Consider the following 22,700-nt stretch of genomic DNA (forward strand, 5'->3'; position numbering starts at 1 on the left):
TTCGTTTGTTAGTGTGTATATGTCCATGACTCTCTCTCACCCTGTCAAAGCTCACCCTTCCCCCTCCCCATATCCTCAAGTCCGTTCTCCAGTAGGTCTGCGTCTTTATTCCTGTCTTACCCCTAGGTTCTTCATGACATTTTTTTCCCCCTTAAATTCCATATATATGCGTTAGCATACGGTATTTGTCTTTTTCTTTCTGACTTACTTCACTCTGTATGACAGACTCTAGGTCTATCCACCTCATTACAAATAGCTCAATTTCGTTTCTTTTTATGGCTGAGTAATATTCCATTGTATATATGTGCCACATCTTCTTTATCCATTCATCCGATGATGGGCGCTTAGGTTGTTTCCATCTCCGGGCTATTGTAAATAGAGCTGCAATGAACATTTTGGTACATGACTCTTTTTGAATTTTGGTTTTCTCAGGGTATATGCCCAGTAGTGGGATTGCTGGGTCATATGGTAATTCTATTTGTAGTTTTTTAAGGAACCTCCATACTGTTCTCCATAGTGGCTGAACCAATTCACATTCCCACCAGCAGTGCAAGAGTGTTCCCTTTTCTCCACACCCTCTCCAGCATTTATTGTTTCTAGATTTTTTGATGATGGCCATTCTGACTGGTGTGAGATGATATCTCATTGTAGTTTTGATTTGCATTTCTCTAATGATTAATGATGTTGAGCATTCTTTCATGTGTTTGTTGGCATTCTGTATATCTTCTTTGGAGAAATGTCTATTTAGGTCTTCTGCCCATTTTTGGATTGGGTTGTTTGTTTTTTTGTTGTTGAGCTGCATGAGCTGCTTGTAAATTTTGGAGATTAAACCTTTGTCAGTTGCTTCATTTGCAAATATTTTCTCCCATTCTGAGGGTTGTCTTTTGGTCTTGATTATGGTTTCCTTTGCTGTGCAAAAGCTTTGAAGTTTCATTAGGTCCCATTTGTTTATTTTTGTTTTTATTTCCATTACTCTAGGAGGTGGGTCAGAAAGGATCTTGCTGTGATTTATGTCATAGAGTGTTCTGCCTATGTTTTCCTCTAAGAGTTTGATAGTTTCTGGCCTTACATTTAGCTCTTTAATCCATTTTGAGCTTATTTTTGTGTATGGTGTTAGGGAGTGATCTAATCTCATACTTTTACATGTACCTGTCCAGTTTTCCCAGCACCATTTATTGAAGAGGCTGTCCTTTCTCCACTGTACATTCCTGCCACCTTTATCAAAGATAAGGTGTCCATATGTGCGTGGGTTTATCTCTGGGCTTTCTATCCTGTTCCATTGATCTATCTTTCTGTTTTTGTGCCAGTACCATACTGTCTTGATTACTGTAGCTTTGTAGTATAGTCTGAAGTCAGGGAGCCTGATTCCTCCAGCTCCAAGAAAGGTTTCTTGAATGGATTCACAAATGGTTGGATGAGTAAGTAAATGGTTAAGCCAGAGGTCCTCTGACTGAAGGCCTGCTTTAGGAGGATGTGCTTGGCTGATCTTTCAGAACATTTTGGCTCCTTCTGTAGCCTTCAGATGAATTACTTAACATCACTGAGGTTCAGTGTTCTTAGTTATAAAATGAAAGCAACGTTACTCATTTCATTAGGTTGTTGTGAAGCTCAAAGTAAGTACATCATGCTGGGTACCTATCCAGGAACCAGACACTGTCCCTTCTCACTTTATGTTCAGTTTGTCTTCTACTGGAAGAAGTTAACCAGTGTTTCACTGGGGCAGCAGCCATGCTATAATGGGGGTAAAATGATAACTTGGCCCTAATAGCTCAAGTGTTTGCGTCTGAGGGGTTCAGAGGATTTTTATCTGGCGGTGGGTGAGGGGGAGTGATGAGGACTATATCTGTTCCTCAATTCAGCTTATCTTACAATAGAGCTTGTATATTAGAGTAGTTAAGAATAGTGCCCAAACTTCCACTTCTCGCAATATTACAGAATAAATACCATGAGGAACTTCCTCGGCTTACAACACCTAAAAATGTGTAGATAAAAGATGTTAAAATGCTTACTTGAGCTGTCAGGAAAATGATGGAAATCATCAGAGGCTAAAAATACAAGAAAGCACAAATCTTCAGAGGTAACCACCCTGAAGCAATGGGGCCCTGTGGTCATTAACTTATCACTGGTGGCGTAGACTCTTTATTTTAATGGGCCTCAAGCAGGGTTGGGGATACAATGCCTAGGACTTAAACCAGATTAAGACATAAAAAGATCCCTAAATAGTTCAGGACACAGAAGCTGACATTTTTAATGCAAAGGTAAACCAAAAGAAGAAAATCTATCCCACAAAGGAAAATAGTAAAGAAACTTTCTTATCTCAACATTGACTCTGGGTAGAGTCTATCTTGAAAGTTGCTATTTACAAGTGATCCTCATGACGGTTTAGAGCCAAAATCTAGAATTCACACTACCTAAGTGGTCCCTAAATACTCAACTTTGGAATTTAATTTAAAGTGATTCAAGATTCATAATGACTTCCTGGATAAATATTCCTTAAATCAAGGCTTCAAATAGTTCCCTCAGGTAATTATAAACTCACTGAAATATAAAAATTATAAAACACAAGAGGAAACAAGTCATTTGAGGGAGAATAAGCAGAAATAACAAATAGTAAGATTATAGCCACAAAAATGGATGATATTGGAATTATCAATTAAGAAATATAAAATAAGTAGTTTTGATACTCAATAAAAGAAAGAGATTATTTGAAGCATAACAAGGTACTAGATACTTTGAAATATGGTCAGGTGGGTTTTAAAAAAGAACCAAATAGAACTTCTGGGTGAAAAAAAAAACACATAATAAATGAAACTAGAAACTAAGTGTATAGGTACAGCATTAGATACAATGGAAGAGAATATTAATGAACTGGAAGACAAAACTGAAGCATTACTCAATATTCAGCAGAGGGAAAAAGATATCAAAAAAATAAAACAGAAGTTAAAAGACATTGAGAAGAGATGGTAGCAGTGGAGGTCCAAGCCATGCTGTTGCCCATGGTATGGCAGTGGCTCTGGGGTTTCACTGAGAAGCTCTGTGGTTTCACTGAAAGGCTCCTGACCAGAGGGGCCACTGGGTTGTCATTATAATTTGGAGACAACAGATTAAGAAATGCACAAGCCACTATATAAGTTGCTCTGAATGTTCTTGAAACATGAGTAACATGTTTGGAAAATGAACTCAGAGTGGCCTCTGAAAACTCTGGATTGTCAATATGTACAGTGAGTCTCTGGATTGATGTTGGAATTTGACATGAAATTAAGAATAATGGAACAGCTCATTCTCTGGAACATATGAACTTCAATGTTACCAAAAAGAGATTCAAATTAGATCTGGAACTTGAAAATGAAAACATGGGTGCTCATTTCAACACCTATACCTCCAGAAAGCAGATCATGTATTATGCCAAAGAATTCTCTAAAGATTTGCCAAGAGCTGTAAGCGTTCTTGCTGATATAACACAAAACAGTACATTGGCAGAAGCAGGGACTGAGCACAAGTGTAGAATAATCCTTAGAGAGATACACGAAATCAAAGCTAATTTACAAGAAGTTGTCTTTTTACTATCTTCATGTCATAGTTTATCAAATACTGCACTTGGATTGACAATGTGGGGACCAACTGAAAATATCAAATCTATAAGTCATAAAGACTTAGTGGACTATATAACCACACATTATAAGAGGCTAAGAATAGTCCTTGCTATGGCTGGAGGAATCTCCTATAGTGAACAGCTTAAGTTAACAAAGTTTCCTTTTGATGACTTTTTTTTTTTTTCCACACACAAAGGAAAAAGAACAACTCTGGCTCCCTGCAAATTCACAGAAAGTGAGATTTGTTTGAGGAATGACAAGATGCCTTTGACACATCTTGCAAGAGCTGTTGCAGCTGTTGGTTGGGAACATCCTGATACAATCTCTCTCATAGTTGCAAACACACTGACTGGCAACTAGGATTGCCATTTCAGAGGAGGAATGAATTTAACTAGTAAGCCAGCCTGTCTCATCTGATGTGGCAACCTCTGCCATAGCTTCCAGTCTTTCAACACTTGCTACACAGATACAGGATTGTGGGGACTCTATATGAGTTGTAAACCAGACATTGCTGCAGGCATGCTACATGTTGTTCAAAAAGAATACATGTGACTCTGTATAAGTGTCACTGAAAGTAAAGTAGCACAAAAATTCTTCTAGAAACAAAACATGTTTTTGCAACTCTGAGGTTCAACTCCATGGTGAAGATATTGGTAGGCAAAAGTTATGTTATAATAGAAGAATTCCCATCCCTGACTTGGAAGCAGGAATTGATGCTCTAGATGCTGAGACAGTTCAAAAAGTGTGCGCCAAATATGTTTATGATAAGGGTCTAGCTATCGCTGCTGTTGGTTCCACTGAGCAAGATTTTAACTGGACTTGCAATAACATATGCTGTTTTTGTGATTAAAATGCTCTTAGTCAAAATATTTAGAAATACTTATTAATAAAACTAATAGTGATCTGCAAGTTTTAAGCTATAAATTCTTTTTAAGAAATGAACAGGGCTTCCCTGGTGGCGCAGTGGTTGAGAATCTGCCTGCTAGTGCAGGGGACATGGGTTCCAGCCTTGGTCCGGGAGGATCCCCCATGCTGCAGAGCAACTAAGCCCGTGCGCCACAACTACTGAGCCTATGCTCTAGAGCCCACGAGCCACAACTACTGAAGTCCATGTGCCACAACTACTGAAGCCCACACGCCTAGAGTCTGTGCTCCGCAACAAGAGAAGCCACCACAATGAGAAGCCTGTGCCCCGCAACAAAGAGTAGCCCCTGCTCACTGCAACTAGAGAAAGCCCACGTGCAGCAGTGAAGACCCAATGCAGCCAAAAATTAAATAAATGAATAAATTTAAAAATCTTAACTTTATAAAAAAAAGAAATGAACAAGTATTTGGAATTAAATATATTTGGAAAAGAAGACATAGGGACTATAGTTAAGATATCTAACATATACCTAATCAGAGTACAAGAAAGAGATAATAGAAAAACTGAGAATAAGGCAATATTCAAAGAGGTGTTGACTAAGAATTTTCATGAATTTACAGAAACAGAAATCTTCAGATTTAGGAAACCCAGTGAATCCCTATCAGAATAAATAAAAGGAAATACAAGGCTAGACAGATATATTGCAATGATACAGCAGAATTCCAAAAGAAGGAGAGGAAGAAAGAAGGGGGGAGGGAGAGAAGAAAGGAGAAAAGGAAGGAAAGAGAATAAAAGAAAAAGAAAGACAATCTTAAAGACAACCAGAGAAAAACACAGATTACTGACAAAGGAACAAATTAGGTTGCCATCTGATTTCCCAGTAGGCACTATGAAAATCAGAATATAATGGATTTTTTTTTTTTTACTTTTAAAAAAACTTTTAATTTTATATTGGAGTATAGCCAATTAATAATGTTGTGATAGTTTCAGGTGCACAGCAAAGTGACTCAGCCATACATATATATGTATCCATTCTCTGCCAGATTCCCTTCCCATCCAGGCTGCCACATAACATTGAACAGAGTTCCCTGTGCTATTCAGTAGGTCCTTGTTGGTTATCCATTTTAAATATAGCAGTGTGTACATGTTGATCCCATACTCCCTAACTATCTCTTCCCCTCATCCTTCCCCCACCACCCAGTAACCATAAGTTCGTTCTCTAAGTCTGTGAGTCTGTTTCTGTTTTGTAAATAAGTTCATTTATATCATTTCTTTTTAGATTCCACATGTAAGGGATATAATGTGATATTTCTCTTTCTCTGTATGACTCACTTCACTCAGTATGACAATCTCTAGGTCCATCCATGTTGCTGCAAATGGCATTATTTCATTCTTTTTAATGGCTGAGTAATATTCCATTGTATATATGTACCACATCTTCCTTCTCCATTCCTCTGTCAGTGGAAATTTAGGTTGCTTCCATGTCTTGGCTATTGTAAACAGTGCTGCAATGAACATTGGGGTGCATGTATCCTTTTGGACCATGTTTTTCTCCAGATATATGCCCAGGAGTGGGATTGCATCATATGGTAGTTCTATTTTTAGTTTTTTAAGGAACCTCCATACTGAAAGATCAGAAAGAGAAATTCAAGAAACAATCCCATTTACCATTACATCAAAAAGAATAAAATACCTAGGAATAAACCTACCTAATGAGACAAAAGACCTGTACTCTGAAAACTATAAGACACTGATGAAAGAAATCAAAGAAGCCGCAAACAGGTGGAAAGATATATCATGTTTGTGGATTGAAAAAACCAGTATTGTCAAAATGACTATACTACACAAGGCAGTCTACAGATTCAATGCAATCCCTATTAAATTACCAATGGCATTTTCACAGAACTAGAACAAAAAATCTTAAAATTTGTATGGAGACACAAAAGACCCCAAATAGCCAAAGCAATCTTGAGAAAGAAAAATGGAGCTGGAGGAAATCAAGCTCCCTGACTTCAGACTATAAGACAAAACTATAGTCATCAAAAAAGTTATGGTACTGGCACAAAAATAGAAATATAGATCAGTGGAACAGTATAGAAAGCCCAGATATAAACCCATGCACCTATGGTCAATCTACGACAAAGGAGGCAAGACTACACAATGGTGGAAAGACAGTCTCTTCAATAAATGATGCTGGGAAAACTGGCCAGCTACATGTAAAAAAATGTAATGGAATTTTTTTTAAAGCAGAGAGGAAATAATCACCAACCTAGAGTGATATTATCATATGACACAGCAATTCCACTCCTGGGAATATATCTGAAAAAAACAAAAACAATAATTCAAAAAGATACATGCACCCCAATGTTCATAGCAGCATTATTTACACTTGCCAAGATATGGAAGCAACTTAAGTGTCCATCAACAGATGAATGGATAAAGTGCACACACACATATACACACTATGGAATACTACTCAGCTATAAAAAAGAAAAAAATTGCCATTTGCAGCAACATGGAGGGCACACATTGTACCAATATCAGTTTCCTAGTTTTGACATTGTTCCATAGTTATGTAAGGTATAATCACTGGGGGAAACTGAATGAAGAGTATGTGGCACCTCTCTACTATTTTTGAAACTTCTTGGGACTTTATAATTTTTTCAAACTAAAAAACCTATTAAGCCCTTATTTTGCCAAGTTTTTGGCAGCAAGGACGGACAAAACAGGGCTTTAGAAAATCCTGCCACCTGGATAACTTTATAATCCTTTTGGGAGAATAGGTAAGACTCAAATATATTAAAGATAGAAATAACAACCAAAAAAATGGTTGTAGATATATGAGTAGTGTTACGGTTACAAAGTCCTTACAGTGCCAAGACCCGAGTATTGAGTCTTTCAAATAACAATTCAAAATGCCAACTGTTGGAAAAACAGCCTTGGTTCAATGTCAAATTCATGCAGTCAAGGTAGAAAGTAGGGTATCCCTAATATTAGACCAAACGGCCTTGCCCCAGAACAGCCCTCAGTTTTCTGCAGGGAAAATCATCTATAATAGATCTTGCCACATACAACATTCATGTGCTAAGTGGCATATCTTTTCCATAGCTGATCACCGCTTGCCCACCAGGCCACTTGCCAACCTGAGTAATAGGGTGTAACCCTGGGCACCAGTCCTGGTCACTAGGCCAGCTGCCCATGTTCTGGGAGGACCTCCACAGACACACAAATTATGCAGACCCTCCCCGACAGAGAGCAATCCATCACTTCTTGAGTACCGTTCCCCTCTTATTTTGGTGAGACTGATGTTATCAAGATCTCATGTTTTCCTTGACACTGAGCCATTAGAGATTTCTGTTCTTTGTTCACCCCTTTCTTTTCGTAACAAATTAAAAGAAATTTATTATGAAATATTCTGTGCCTACCATGGAATATGTGTAATATATGTAAAGTCACTGGCCAACAGAAGATTCCCAACATTAAAAATATGATTATAACTGGCTGTGTCTTCCTCCCCTTTTCCCACCCTCCTGCCTTCCCCTCAAACATAACCACTTTCCTGAATTTTGTGTTATCATCTCTTGCTTTTTAAAAATAGTAGACTACAATGTAGGCATCCCCAAACAATGGTGCTCAGCTGTGTTTGCATTTAGCATATGTGTTTTTGCTAATATGGATTGTGCTTCTTTCTATTAACAGTCTTATACATGTCTCCTAGAGCACATACGCAAGAGTTTCCACACTTCCACTTGAAGTGGAATTGCTGGGTCATAGAAATGTGATCTTTACTTGTTTTAGATAGTGCCAAGTTGTTTTCCAAAGAAATTGTACTATTTTACAACCCAACAGCAGCATATAAGATTCGGCTTTTCCACATCCTCACCAACACAGTATTATCAGACTTCTTTTTTTTTTCATCTAGTAGATGTAAAATAATATCTCATTATGATGTTTTTTTGTTTTTTTTTTGCGGTATGCAGGCCTCTCACTGTTGTGGCCTCTCCCGTTGCGGAGCACAGGCTCCGGACGCGCAGGCTCAGCGGCCATGGCTCACGGGCCCAGCCACTCCGTGGCATGTGGGATCTTCCCGGACCGGGGCACGAACCCGTGTCCCCTGCATCAGCAGGCGGGCTCTCAACCACTGCGCCACCAGGGAAGCCCCATTATGATGATTTTAATGTGCATTTCCCTGATTGTTAAGAAAGTTAAGAATCTTTTGGGAATTTCCTGGAGGTCCAGTGGTTAGGACTCCATGCTTTCAAAGCTGAGGCTTTAGTCACTGGTCGGGGGAACTAAGCTCCCACAAGCCATGTGACACGTCAAAAAAAAAAAAAAGAATCTTTTAATATCTTGAATAGTCATCTATATTTCTTTTTGTGAATTACCTTATCATGTTTTTTGGATATTTTTTCACTGGGTTGCAGCCATTCTTTGATTATTCTTCATCCTAGTCCTTTGTCAGATGTGGTATCAAGATTTTCTCTGAGTTTGTGGCTTATCGTTATGATATTTTTGGCAAGCAGAAGTTATTAATTTTAATGAAGTGAAATTTATTCATTTTTCCCTTTTCGGTTTGTGCATTTGGTGACTTTCAAGTCCATAGAGAAGGAGGAATTCATTGTGAAAGGGAAAACTTTAAATCTTTTAGGATAAAGTACAGGAGAACATCTTTATGACCTTTGGGTAGAGAAGGATTTCTTAAGACCCCAAAAGTGCTAATCATAAACTATTGCTATGTTAACAAACATTTTTAATGATTGTGAGGATAAGACAGGAGGATAAGCTGAGCTCCAGCCACTGTTGTTTAATTATTTTCCCTGGAGAAAAATACTGCTCTGAGCCACGCTGAAGGGGTGGTTTCAGAACAATAGGCTGTGGGGACAGCCAGGGCCACTGCCTCTGTCCAAATTCCCATCCTTCTCCCCCACGCACTGGCCACCACCTTCCCAGAAGGGAGGCACAGGGACCCACAGCAGTTTCTTCACCTTTAATTCTTCTTTGTTACTAGAGCTGATGGGGGTCTGTTTCCGCTAATCTTAACTGTGGCAAAATGCTCCAGGATGTCTATTCTTCTGGTTACATATGGAATTTCCTGGACTTCAGTTGATTGCTTGGGATGGGGGCTGATTAGATGCAGCTATTTCCAGGCATCCTTGCTTTTTCTTTCCTGAAAAACCATTGTGTTAGCAACATATTTTTAGGTGGGGCTACATTATTCACATACATTTTCTTTTCTTTTTCACCATACAATTTCAAAGCAAGTTTTCTTCCAAAAACAAAAAAAAGAAGTAGCATCAAGGGCTACTTTCAACAGTCCTATTCTTTATAATACTATTTGTGTAGTCCTTGTAATATTGTACTTCTATAATTTTTATCATTTTAAGGCCCATTTTTTCCCCTGTGCAATCTCATGAGGCTTCCCTCCCCTCTCCCCTCCTTTCCCATACATCTATTTATGGATCATTATCCCCTTCTCCATCAACACCTTCTCAGCTTAGCTGAATGCTCCAGGGAGACTTGGCTGGTGTGAGGCTCTCTCATGATGAATGGGTTTCTTTTCACTCTTCCTAATGGGCTGGCTTCCACTAAGGGCAGCTAATTTCTTTGTAGCTACTTGGAATAGGTAGATTAAGTTACCAGTATTGCAGCTTATCTCATTCTGAAATCAACGATCCAGTTCACAGGATCACCACCTACAAATCTGGGGAAACTGTTACACAGAAGCCCTAGTAATTGATTAGTGGGTACTTCCTGAAATGAATCATTTACAAGACAATGCTTTGGTTCCCAGAGTATTTGTGAAGCAATTAAGACTTAGTGAGTTGCTTATTTGTTGACTGTTGGATAATGGTCACTTTTTCCTGGTGTAATGTCTGAATCTTACCCCCATTTTCTCAGTATTCTGGCCACCAGCTCTTTCTCATTTCTTTGTCCTGTGCTTCTATCTGAAACCATCTCAGGTAGATGCTTGTGAAACAGATGATCTTGAGTTTTCCATCTGTCTTGGTTTGGATGGCACTGCCATGTCATGGATGTTTCGATCCCTGAAGCAAATTGTAGCCAGGATCTGCCTTCTGCCTTGCCTTCCCAGGTTCGACCAATCGTGTCAGAGGAAAAGCGAAGGGGATGCATGCGTAGAGGACAGAGCGCCCTGCCTCTCCTCCTGAGACCTGGATGGCCCTGGGGCATGCCGACAGAGAATGGCTGCTCTCCAGCCCGAGGGGCTGCTTGGGGCTGGAATCCTTGGTTTTCTATGCATTAGGTATCTATGACTTTGTATATTCCAGGCACGAAATTGCAGACTGTGCCTTAAAATCTGGGTGGACGGGAAGTCAGATAATAATTGCTGTTCTGCACCAGACACTTTCTGTGAACAAGATGATTCATGCTAAGAGTTTGACTTTCAGCATCATATTTAATCTTAGAAACATTGTGTGTCCTAGATGTGATCACCCACATAAGAAACCCAAGGCTAGGAGAGGTTGGGTATATTTTCTAGGTCATTCAACAAATAAGTGAAGATATTCGATTCAAACATAGATTTATCTAACTCAGTAAGGTGCTTTTAACTACTACACTGTCCTGCCTCCCTCTTAAAAGAAATAAATGATAGGCTAGAATTACACGGTACTAACTAAAAGGAGGTTACAGAAAGGTAGGTTCAGGGTAGGCTGGAGTAGTCAAGGGCTATAAAGCAGAAGGGAGGGGTCCACAGAGAGCATCTAATCCCATGTTTCTCAAACTCTTTTTTTAAAGTTGTGGTAAAAAAAAAAAATGTAACGTTAAAAAAAATATGGAATGCTTCATGTGTTTGCACAGGCACCATGTTGATCTTCTCTGTATCTTTCCAATTTTAGTATATGTGCTGCCCGTGAGTACTCTTAAAGTTTTTAACTTACAACCTATAACATGACTTTTATTTTACATTATGACGCAGTAAATGCATGTCTTTATAACTGAAACAAAATTGTACTTCACAATACTTGCCCTAGTCTATGCAGTGCACTCCACTTTTCTATTATGCTTTACATCATTCTTTAAAGATAATTCTGGTCATGGCCTCTTAAATAGACCTTATGGACTACAAATGCTGATCTAAAAACCTCAACCAATGGGGACGTTGAGGCCCAGAGATGCGTTGAGTACCTAGCGCGATGTCTTGCAAATGTTAATCCCAAGTGTCTTTGCTTTATCTCCTTATGTGACCCAGCACACGCATGTAGCACCTCAGTGGAGGAGCTGGGATAGAATCCAGATTTCCTGATTCCCAGTCCAGGCTTTTTCAGTCAAGGAAAGTTTGTCAAAGGGGAGGGACTCTCCCATGGCAGGGTTTCTTCCCAGGCACTGGTAGAAATAGGAGGAAACAGAGCAGCTGTGGGACACGGACACAGCCGCCACAATGGGCCTAGTCGAATGGCACAGGGCGTTAGAACAAGGCCGTCTAACTCCAAAGCCCATGCTCCTTCTGTGGTTGTCTCTCTTGTTTGCTCAGTAAAATTACCTGGGAGCTCTTCAATAATACTTACGCCCAGGTGACACTTGGATCCAATAATTAAATCCAATGATTTAGGGATGAGGGTTGCCTAAAAAGCTTCCCCAGGTGATTTTACTAGAGAGATACTGCCTCAATGCAGTGTAGAAGGTATCCCTTAAAACCCTTCCTGCTTATCCTTCAAGCCTCAGCCAAAACTACCACATGTAAACTAGATAGCTAGTGGGAAGCAGCCGCATAACACAGGGAGATCAGCTCGGTGCTTTGTGACCACCTAGAGGGGTGGGATAGGGAGGGTGGGAGGGAGACGCAAGAGGAAGGGGATATGGGGATATATGTATAAGTATAGCTGATTTACTTTGTGTTACAGCAGAAACTAACACACCATCGTAAAGCAATTATACTCCAATAAAGATGTTAAAAAAAAAAATGACCCCCTCCCAGGCCCATGGAGTCCCGACTCAAATTCACAATCAAAAAGAAACTGCCTTTTGTATGGATACCAAGGGGGAAAGGGGTGGGTTGGGAGGAATTGGGAGATTGGGATTGACAGATATACATTATTGATACTACGTATAAAATAGACAACTGATGGGAACATACTGTAATAGCACAGGGAACTCTACCTAATGCACTGTGGTAACCTAAATGGGAGGGAAGTCCAAAAGGGACGGGATATCTGTATGTGTATGGCAGATTCATTTTGTTGTGCAGTGGAGGCTAACACAACATTGTAAAGCAACCATATTCCAATAAGAATTTGAAAAAAAAGTAACTGCCTTTCTTTTCTTGTATTCATCTAGCACTCACAGATCCTCTCATCCTGTGTTTGTCTCCCCTGTTACATGATGCTCTGGACTGAATCCAGAGCTTATGCCTTACTTATCTTTGTATCCAAGTGTGTAACAAATATTTACAGAATGCCCTTTGCTCAGATGGCTCTTCTTCCCCAAACCACCCAGACCTCTGAGAGCTACTCTGATTCAGCTGTAACTCCTAATGAGGGTGATGAAAATCCCCCCCCACGAATCAGTCCTACCTAGGACAAAAAGGGCGCTCACTCTAGGAGCTGCAGAATCCTGACTGGTGAAAACAGACGCTAAAGGCAGTGAGACTGCAGCATCCCTTCTCGTGTGGCTGGGCTTTCTCTCCCACGCATTCTCCTCCAGCCGTCTCCTCCAGATTTTCAGATTTCTGACAAGGCAGTGTGGTCCAGTGTTCAGAACCCTGGACAGGAAGTGGGAAAGACGGACTTCCTGTCCTGGTCATGACCGTCAGTGTGTCCTGCAATAGGCCCTCACTTTTCCGTTTTGTTAGCTGGGAATGACCACGTTCCAAACTCAATTGTCACCCTCTGCCCCCTTTCCCCTTGGGGATTATATAAGAACTCATATATGAAAACAAGCTTTGTTCAGGTCCTTGAGCTTTTCTGAGGGCAGCTTTGTATAAATATAAGATACCTTTTGTTATTGTTTGCAGCCCAGGGGATTTGCGGAAAGAAGTTGAGAGCCAGTGATGCTCGTTTTTATAGGCAGAAAATAGCTGCTGGAAAAACAACCTGGTGTGTAGAGCACAATGTTCTTATCGGGCAGACAGAATTATCTTTCCCAGGCCGTCATGAACACAAAACACCTGGTGCACACGTTTCCTGCCCCTTCACATATTTTGAAAGAAAGAGACCTTTACTCTGACCTGTCAAGCAGTGATCTTCATGAACTTCTGTCCACAGACCACGACAGTTATCTTGGCTTGCCGCTGTAGAGTTAAATGGTAAACACAGCTGATCGTCACTCATAGGGCATCTTCTCCACATATCACTCAGATCTTATCAGATCCACACATGTGTTTCTTCTTCCTTAAAATACAGCCCCTGGATGGGCTAAGAGTCAGGGCCTTCCTGACACATCCACCCAACACTGAATTGGGTGCTGTTGAGAAGATAGGAAACTTGAAGACTTGATCCTGACCTGGCCATGGATTAAAACCTTTGAAGGGAAAAAAAAATAATAAATCCACTAAAAACATTTAGAGAACCATACAAATCTATTCGTAGTAAGACTCACTCCCTACTTTAAAGACTCAGGTGTTTAAAGAAGGTAGAAATCAGTGTGGAAAAGCTCCCTGGAAGATGAGGATGCAATATACATGGAAGGTGCTCAATAATGTCAGTTAAGTGAACAAAAGAAACTGGAGATGGGCCTTGAATGACAAAAAGCGTTTGAAATGGTGGACGAAGGGGCAAATAACCATACTGGGAAAGCCAGAGTTTAAGGATTGACTTTGGAGTGAAGCTGATTGACCTGGGTATGCCACTCACAAACTGTGATTCTGAGCATGTCACATAAGCTCTCTAGACTTTACTTTCCTCTTCCATTGTAAGTCAGTACTAACAATATCTCTATCATAGGTTTGGGGAAGAATTAAATGAGATTAATGTAGGCAAAGTTCTTAGCCCAATGCCGGGCATATGGTAACTGTTAAACGTTTATTTATTGTTATTGTTGTTATTAGTACTAGGGAAAATATAAACAAAGACAGGAATTGCTCAGTCTGAAAATATTTTCCCCTTAATAAAATAATCAGAATACTTGGCATTAAGTGATACTGATGTAAATTTGAGCAGCCAGCGCCTGCCTATTGCAGTGTTGGAAAGAAAATGTATATTTATGCCTCCCTCAAGCTCTGATTTTCTGCCTCTTCCCTTTCTTTCAGCACCCTTCCCCATCCCCACTACCCCCATATCCCCATGGCACCACAGAGAGCCCACAATCTCTCTTCTTTGCCCTCACCTTCTCTCCTAGCCTGGTGAGAGACTGGTGAGTCATAAGGATGGACATGCAACTGTAGCCTTTCAGGCAATGATGACAGGCTATGGGTTCTGGGGACAGAGATTCCCTTGAATATTTCTTGATGCTATCAAGTCAAATATAGACAGCTAACCACCTCTAACACAAGAAGTGCTCCGCAGGAGAATTCCGAGTTCCTTTACAGATCAAATTTTCAAGAGAGAAAAACAGGAATTCTTCATTCTTTTCCTTGAAGAGGCATGGATTGGACCACAGCACCATAGCTAAGCCATGATGTCACAGGTCATTAGGGCTGCCGGTAGCTGCACTCAAGAGCCTGATGCCGGCATCTGCTTGTTGAGCTGTGAGCTCCCACTTCTCTCCCTGCCCAGTGTTGACCATCATATTCCTACTGAAATGGTCTTGGTCTCATTCCCAGGTTCATAAGGCTCTCTTGGCTGCAAATTACCTACAGTATAAAAGCCAAACTTCTCATCCTGGCAGATAATCCATCCCCTTCACCTCCATCCACTGCCTTCTTCTCTGTCTTCTCCTCATCTCCTACCGTGATAAACTTCTCCCAAGTGCGCCCCCCAACACCACACGCTTTCAGGTCATTGTCCTTTGATCCAAACCCTTTCCCTAACCTTCACCTAGTCAACTCCTGCTCATTCTACCAGAACCAACTCCAATATCATTTCCAAAGTCAAAACCATCATCTCTTCACCAGCCTTTGGATTCTACAGTTCTTTGTTCTGGGTTGCTTGGACTCCAAAAGTTTAGCATATACTAGATGCTTGAGAAATATTTCTTGAAAGAATAAATGAGTTCTGACTTCAATAACAGCGTTTATTATGACGTATGATAATTGCCTACTTACTTGTTGGTTTCTTCATAGGCTGTGAATTTCTCAAAAGAATAAGGTGAAGGGAAATTGTGTCTTTTATATCTGTATTCTAGGACCCTAGTACAGTGACTCATAAGGTAGGCTGTAAGTCGAAGTGTGATGAATTTAAAAATTTCTAATATATTTTTTGCAAAAATATTTTTTTCACATTAGGCATTCTTTCTTTTATGATTTGGCTACCCTCCTCTCTTAATGTTGAGTTGAGGAAAGGGATAGGGAGATGTTTCCAGAATATAGCTGAGAATATGAAAAGCAGGAAAGCAGGGGAAGCCTGCATTAGGTTAGAGTCTCTGGAATCAGAGGCTGAGTCTCATGCAAGTGCTGTCAGGGACATCTTGTAAAAGAGCGAGGGAAGCAAGACAGGGGCATGGGCGAAACAAAGCGAGATGTGGATTCGGCTACAGTCCAGCCTCAGCCCAATCCCACGGGAAGTTCCGGGACAAGGGACAAGGATGGCCTCAGAGAATTACCCCACCCGGAGGCAAAGAGGTTGGGATTTTATACCCCTGGATTAGTAGTTGGCTGCAACCATGCCAGAGGTAGGGGGACACCTCCCAGGCATGTCTGGGTGGAACAGCTCCTGTGGACCAAGAGTGAGTCTTCAGGGAAGGGTCCAGCTGCAAGCATTGGTCATCAACACTCACAGCAGCTGAGTGACAAGAGAACTAGTCTGGGAAAGGGATCTGAGCAGCACAACAATAGCTCCTACCATACCCCTACAAATAAAGATGATAGAAAGTGCTTCCTCCTAGGAGGATTATGCAAACCTTTATTTAAAACCTATCTCCTCCTACTTCATCAACAAGTCTATCTGGACCAGGTGCTCACTCCTTAACAGATTAGAAACAGCAAGATAGAAGAGGGTGCAGAGACTGTTAAAGGTACGTGCAGGGCTTCCCTGGTGGCACAGTGGTTGAGAGTCTGCCTGCTAATGCAGGGGACACGGGTTCGAGCCCTGGTCTGGGAGGATCCCACATGCCGCAGAGCAACTGGGCCCGTGAGCCATGGCTGCTGAGCCTGCGCGTCTGGAGCCTGTGCTCCGCAACGGGAGAGGCCGCGATAGTGAGAGGCCCGTGCACCGCGATGAGGAGTGGCCCCCCCTTGCCACAACTAGAGAAAGCCCTTGCGCAGAAACGAAGACCCAACACAGCAAAAATTAATTAATTAATTAATAAACTCCTACCCCCAACATCTTCAAAAAAAAGAGAAAACCACAGCTTTAAAAAAAAACAAAAAAACAAAAAAAACCCCACAGCCTGCTTCCAAAGGCACACCCACATTAAAAGAAAAAAATAAAAAAGGTACGTGCACCAATAGAAGCCAAAAAGAAACAGGAATTCCAAAAAGCACAGCAGTGTGGAACCTTGTAGTGTAGTGCCCTGGAGCGTTGTAAATTAAAGTCTAAAAAAACTGAGATTGACAATGATGCCCTAAGTCAACGATGCCCTAAGTTAATGATGCCTTAAACAAGTTGTGTTTTGCATTCTATGTTTAAAAACACGGGGTGATGTGCCATGTCATTTTAAAAGATTTCATTCGAAATTTGGAAGCTTAAGAGATGTGAATAATTACACGGACATTTTATTTTTGCAGATTATCTCCTTCCCTGCCAGCCCCTGAATAAGTGAGGTGTTACTGAACTACATCTTGGAAAACATCTGACCTCCAGGAGCCGTTGAAACTCCTTGGATAGTAGCACAACTTCAGACTTGTTTAAACGTTCTGACAGTTCTGATGCCACCTGGCACATGTGATTACATAATCAGAGCTGATAGAAACCTCTGATCACCACATACACACAGTCTGGTTATAGAGCAAGCTCTAGCCGGGCATCAGACACGTGGGGCTCAAGTTCCTCCACTGTCATTAACATCTGTATGACCCTAAACAAGTCATTTGTCTTCTCTGAATCTCAGTGTCTTTGCTGTAAAGGAGAAATAATCATATTTATCATATTACTATTAATATTACATTACACCGATATATGATATGTAGTATGTTATTTTATTATATTAACAATATTATTATGTCTCATCAGCCTGCTATGAGGAGCCAATGAGATAATGTTTGTGAAATTGCTTTGCAAGGGGTGAAAAATAATTAAAATGAAAATGGAGTATTTGGAAAAGTAAATACTCTTTCATTCCTTTCTTCTTTCTGATGCAATTTTTGACAGTTTTGTAAACCCATAAAACTGGCAGAATATACACGGACGCCATCTCCCATCGATTTATTCTGTCCCAGCTCTCCACCACTTGGCCTCCTAGGCCACCCTCCCGGTGGCCAGCCTGTACTCCCACTTCTAGCTCCAGTTTCAGAATGACTGCCTTTGGAGAATGGGGTTTCTCAGGAAGAATATTGCACAATCAGAAAACGCTGATCTGCCAAGGCTGTAACATTTTTTTCCTGGAGCCTTTTCAGGAATGTGTCACAGGAGGTGGGGGAGATGGGCCATGGAACAGAGAGTACTAGGCACCAGCCACCAGGTAATAAAATGTCCAAGCATTCCTTTTCAAAATCTAATGAAGGCATCAATCTTCATTAAGTCAAAGGGTCTGGGGTCCACAGCGGTGAGATTCACTGAGCCGCTTCAAAAAGCAGGAGGAACAATGACCAAAATGCAGGCCATAGAGCAAGAGACAGTGAATTCTAGAACTCGATGATGTCTGTTTTCAACAAGGGTTGAATTTGCCAATAGCTATTATCACTAAACATGAGCCCTGAGCTCAGTGTGATGCCAGAGCCAGCTTGCACCAAATCAAGAGAGCCAGTTCTTCATGGCTCTTCCCAACCCCATGCTCAGGGATGCCAGGTTGGGAGCGTGTAATCAACCCAGGTGGCAGTATTTACACCACGGAAACCAGCAGGTGCCACCAATAGGGTCCCCCACTCCCCACCCAGAGAGCCAGCTTACCGGCACACCATTGCTTAAGCTTGTATCCAAATGTCAACAAAACGTGTGGAATCCTGAAATAGCTTTCAGAAGAGCAATGTTGTTCCTGAATTTCCGTGTGAACCACTGGAGGGAAAAAGTTTGTGTATATAAATATAACAGATCCTTTGCTTTCAGATCCCAAATCACCTTCCTCATATAGCCTCTCTTTTCCTTCAGGCTGAATGTGGAGAGTGGCTACCACTGAACTGAGAAAAACCTGAGTCACCGTTACATCCTTGGCATTGTCCACTTGATTGTTTTTTTCCATGAGTGTTTCCCAGGCTCTAACCTCCATCGGTACAGAGGACCGATGGGACAGCAATTATTCTGCAGGGAGTACACCCTCAGAGCTTGAGGGATCCTGTAGAAAAGCAGGGGCAAGATGCTGCTCTCTGCTTGGAGGGAGTTTGCAAAACAGATTGGATTCAACTGAAAGAGGCCAACCTTAGGAGGAGAACATAATTTTCTTCTTTCCACACCAAACCATAGGATTAATGAAGAATCATGGGGAATAAAAATGCAAACATGCACAATATTCACTTCCACAGACTTTTCTTTCACTAATGTCTTTGTGGCTGTAGCTGGTGACTTGCACCACTCCTTCCCATAACTTACCTAGAGGCTGAAAGGAAAAGGAGTGGGGAAGAAATTAGCATTTACAGAGCACCAACTCGCTATCAGGTCCTAGAGTGTCTTATCTAGTTAACACAGCAACCATGCAAGGAAGGTACTATTACTTCCATTTTTTCAGAGAAGGAAAGGTAAGAATTATCTAAGGTTAACCAGCTCATGGGTTTGGGAGCAGGAATTTAAATACTGGTCTCTGACTTTAGATTTTGAGCTCTTTCCACACTTTCTACTACTTTATTGACCCATGGAAAAACAAAGCCCAACTGTGGAACCAGTTCTGGAGACACAGGTGCAGGCTGAGTCTGGTCCCTTGGGGTTGGCCTTCCACAAGGATACACATTGGATTGTCTAATGAGGGAAAGCTAACAGACATTCAGGTGCAGGACTTGCCATTTCTCAGGGGCAGTTTTGAGACAAACACCAATTCTTTGTTGTCATGCTCATTGAAGATGTAAAATAGGAGAAGAGCATGGGAATCAGAGACAAATGCTGGACAAGGTTTTTAAGAATATTTTTTTCAAGCTCCTCTGTTCTATAGTCTAAGTAGCCAACTACTCCCAACTTAGCCTCAAATTACCACCTATGTTCTTTAAAGAAAAAAAGAAAAGAATGTCTTTTCCAGTAATTTTACACTGGGAGAAATACATGATGGTCTTACCTATAGACTTGGCATTGGCAATTGTGCATCATTTTGTGTCATATCCCAGGCTAAGGAATGTGACACGCTCCCTTTGGTTTCCTGGGATACACCCCAACAAAGGACTTTGTTTTTTCAGGTTTCAGTGATAAATATGTTACTGATACTCATACTTTAAATTCATAGCGTATACCAAGTCACAACTCAGTGAGGTTAACAGACAGTTTTCTTTTTAGATTTTGGATGAAGTGGCAAAGAGATACTCCATTGATTTCTGCACACTACACCTTTACACACTTGAAAACAATAATTTATGCTTCCTCTAAATCTTCTTTTCGCCTGGGCAATGACCTCATTTAATAGGCTTTTTATATTTTGGATTATGCAAATAATAGATATTCAAAAGTTAAATAATGAAAAAATTCTAATGTAAAATGATATAAAATAGGATGTTATTTTAATTGTTAGTGCACATCTTAACAAGAAATGATACCTTAGGGATTTAATGTTACCCCAATTTTTTAAATATACTAAATTTTATATACAGTTTTGTGTAAAGTATTTAAAATTTTTTATTGTGATAACCTAAAGTCTGGCAGGAGAGAAAGAAAGAGAGGGAGAGAGAGAGAGAATTATGTATGTGTTAAGTTATGAATATGCTCAGTTGAAAGTGCCTTTATGACCTCCAGATGGAAAGGTATGCAGTGGATATATGGGTCTGGAACTCAGGAGGAAAGTTTGGACTATAAGTATAGTTTTGGAATTTATCAGTATATAGACGGTAACTGGAGTCGTAAGAATGGATAGGATCATCCAGTAAAAGTACACAGACTGAGAAGAGGATAGGGTCTAGAGCTAAACCCAGAAAATCCCCTACATTTAAAATCCAGGGCTGTTCAGATGCCTAAAACCACCCAAATACTTCCACCACCTCGGGGCCCATTCCAGTGGGATTCTGTCTTCTTCTACCTGCTGGGTAAGTTCTGACCCAGAAAAGAGGCTTCACTGATACTTCAGATCATGTTGGATTCTTTTCTACACCAATGCGAAAGCTGCATCATGGGAGAATTAACATTTTAAAAAAATGGCACGGGAGAACTCACACTTGAAGTTAGGACGTAGGAGCAGTCAAGTGATGCAAATCCAAAGATGACTCAGTTATTAGAATTACCAGACCAGGACTTTAAATCAACTATTGTGATATGTTAAAGAAGTTACTTAAAAATATGGATATAATAGGTAAAAATATGAAGCATTTCAGGAGAACAATTTAAACACTAAAAAATAGAAAATATAAAACTGAAAAATATAATATCTAAGACACTTGGGGCTTATGAGTAGCATTTAGACACTACAGAGGAGAGTGAATGGGGAGATGGAGCAATAGCAGTTGCTCAAATTGAAGGAAAGAAAGAAAAAAGATAGAAAAATGAATAGATTATCCATACCATGAATAATATCGTTTCTAATGTACATGAATTTGAGTATGAGGGGGAGAGAAATAAGCAGGCAGAAAAACATACTTAAAGAAATAATAACTGAAACTTTCTAAATTTGATGAAAACACCAACCCATGGATCCAAGATATGCAACAATCCCCATGCAAGATAAATACAAAGAAAACCCCTTCTAAATACATGATGGCCAAATTGGTGAAACATAAAGAGAAAGAGAACATCTTAAAAGCAACCAGAAAATAAGACATACATATAGGAACAATGATATGAATGATAGCTGATTTCTCATCAGAAACTATATAAGACAGAAAACATCACAGAAGACAAGACAGAAAACATCTCAGAAGACAATGCAACACCATCTTTAAAGGAAATAAACTGTCACCATAGAATTTTATATCCAACTAAAAACATTCTTCAAAAATGAAGGTAAAATAAGGATATTTTCAGATGAAAGAAGGCTGAGAGAATTTGCTGCAAGCAAATTTATACTACAATAAGTACTAAAGAAAAATTTTCAAACTAAAGAGAAATGATACCAGATAGAAACTTGGATATACAGAAAGTAAAAAATAATGAAGAAAATAGGTAATGGGTTCTCAGTTTCCAGTCCAGCATGTAAGGAGCGTTAAGAAGTCACCACCCTGTGCTAAAAACTGTAAAAAGCTGAAGAAACTGGAAAATCAACAATTCTTCTTAGACTTCTCTGTCCGAGAAGTGAGGTCAAAGGTCAAACTGTTGCCCCTCGAATTGGAGAAACAAGTGAATACAGAGAGTCACAACTTATTGGAGCAGAAGCTCACAAGTAGGAATTTCTGTGGGAACCACTACCTGGGCAGAAAAACCTGAACTGTAATTGACAAATTGCTGGAGGCTGAGTGTGGACAACTCTGAGAGTTCTCAATGAACAAGTACAATTTGAAACTAAAAACACATTTTCTTGCCTTGTAAAAAGGCATCTATTTGGCTTTTAGTACAAAATAACTCAGAAAGCCAGTTATTGAAAAAAATTCCCCAACAAATTTTAGTCACAGTCCCTGTCTTTAGCTTGGATTAGAAAACAGGAAACTACAAACCACCTAATATCTGCCCTTTTGAAGAAATCTTATTTAAAGAAAAAAAAATAAAGAGGGAAAATAAAAACAGTCCCTGAAATACAGCAGTTGGTTTTTACAGGGCCCTGGAAGCTTGCCTTAATCATTCTGGTGAAATGGAAGACATGTGGTCATTGGAATATGGCCATCTCCTTGTTTTATGCTAGTAATGATTTTCATCTGAAGGGAAGATGATGGCCTGGGCACCATTTGATGCCCCTGATGCAATCTGAGACATCAAGGTCAAGTTGCCCCAAGTCTTCCATTCCATATCTTCACTGAACCTCCCCCATATACAGTCTCT

The 22,700-nt window shown here is 40.3% G+C and overlaps 2 pseudogenes; one reads left to right on the plus strand and one right to left on the minus strand.

Annotated features, from left to right (window-relative positions):
• Positions 1–1,415: 1,415 nt before the first annotated feature.
• LOC111169663 (mitochondrial-processing peptidase subunit beta pseudogene) lies at positions 1,416–5,180 on the plus strand (annotated as a pseudogene).
• Positions 5,181–11,245: 6,065 nt separating this feature from the next.
• Positions 11,246–11,337, minus strand: LOC115801979 (U6 spliceosomal RNA; annotated as a pseudogene).
• Positions 11,338–22,700: the final 11,363 nt, after the last annotated feature.

This window comes from Delphinapterus leucas, chromosome 5, assembly GCF_059928025.1.
Source record: "Delphinapterus leucas isolate spDelLeu-1000000601 "Yukka" chromosome 5, BTC_Dleu_Yukka2, whole genome shotgun sequence".
In the NCBI taxonomy this organism is placed as follows: Eukaryota; Metazoa; Chordata; class Mammalia; order Artiodactyla; family Monodontidae; genus Delphinapterus; species Delphinapterus leucas.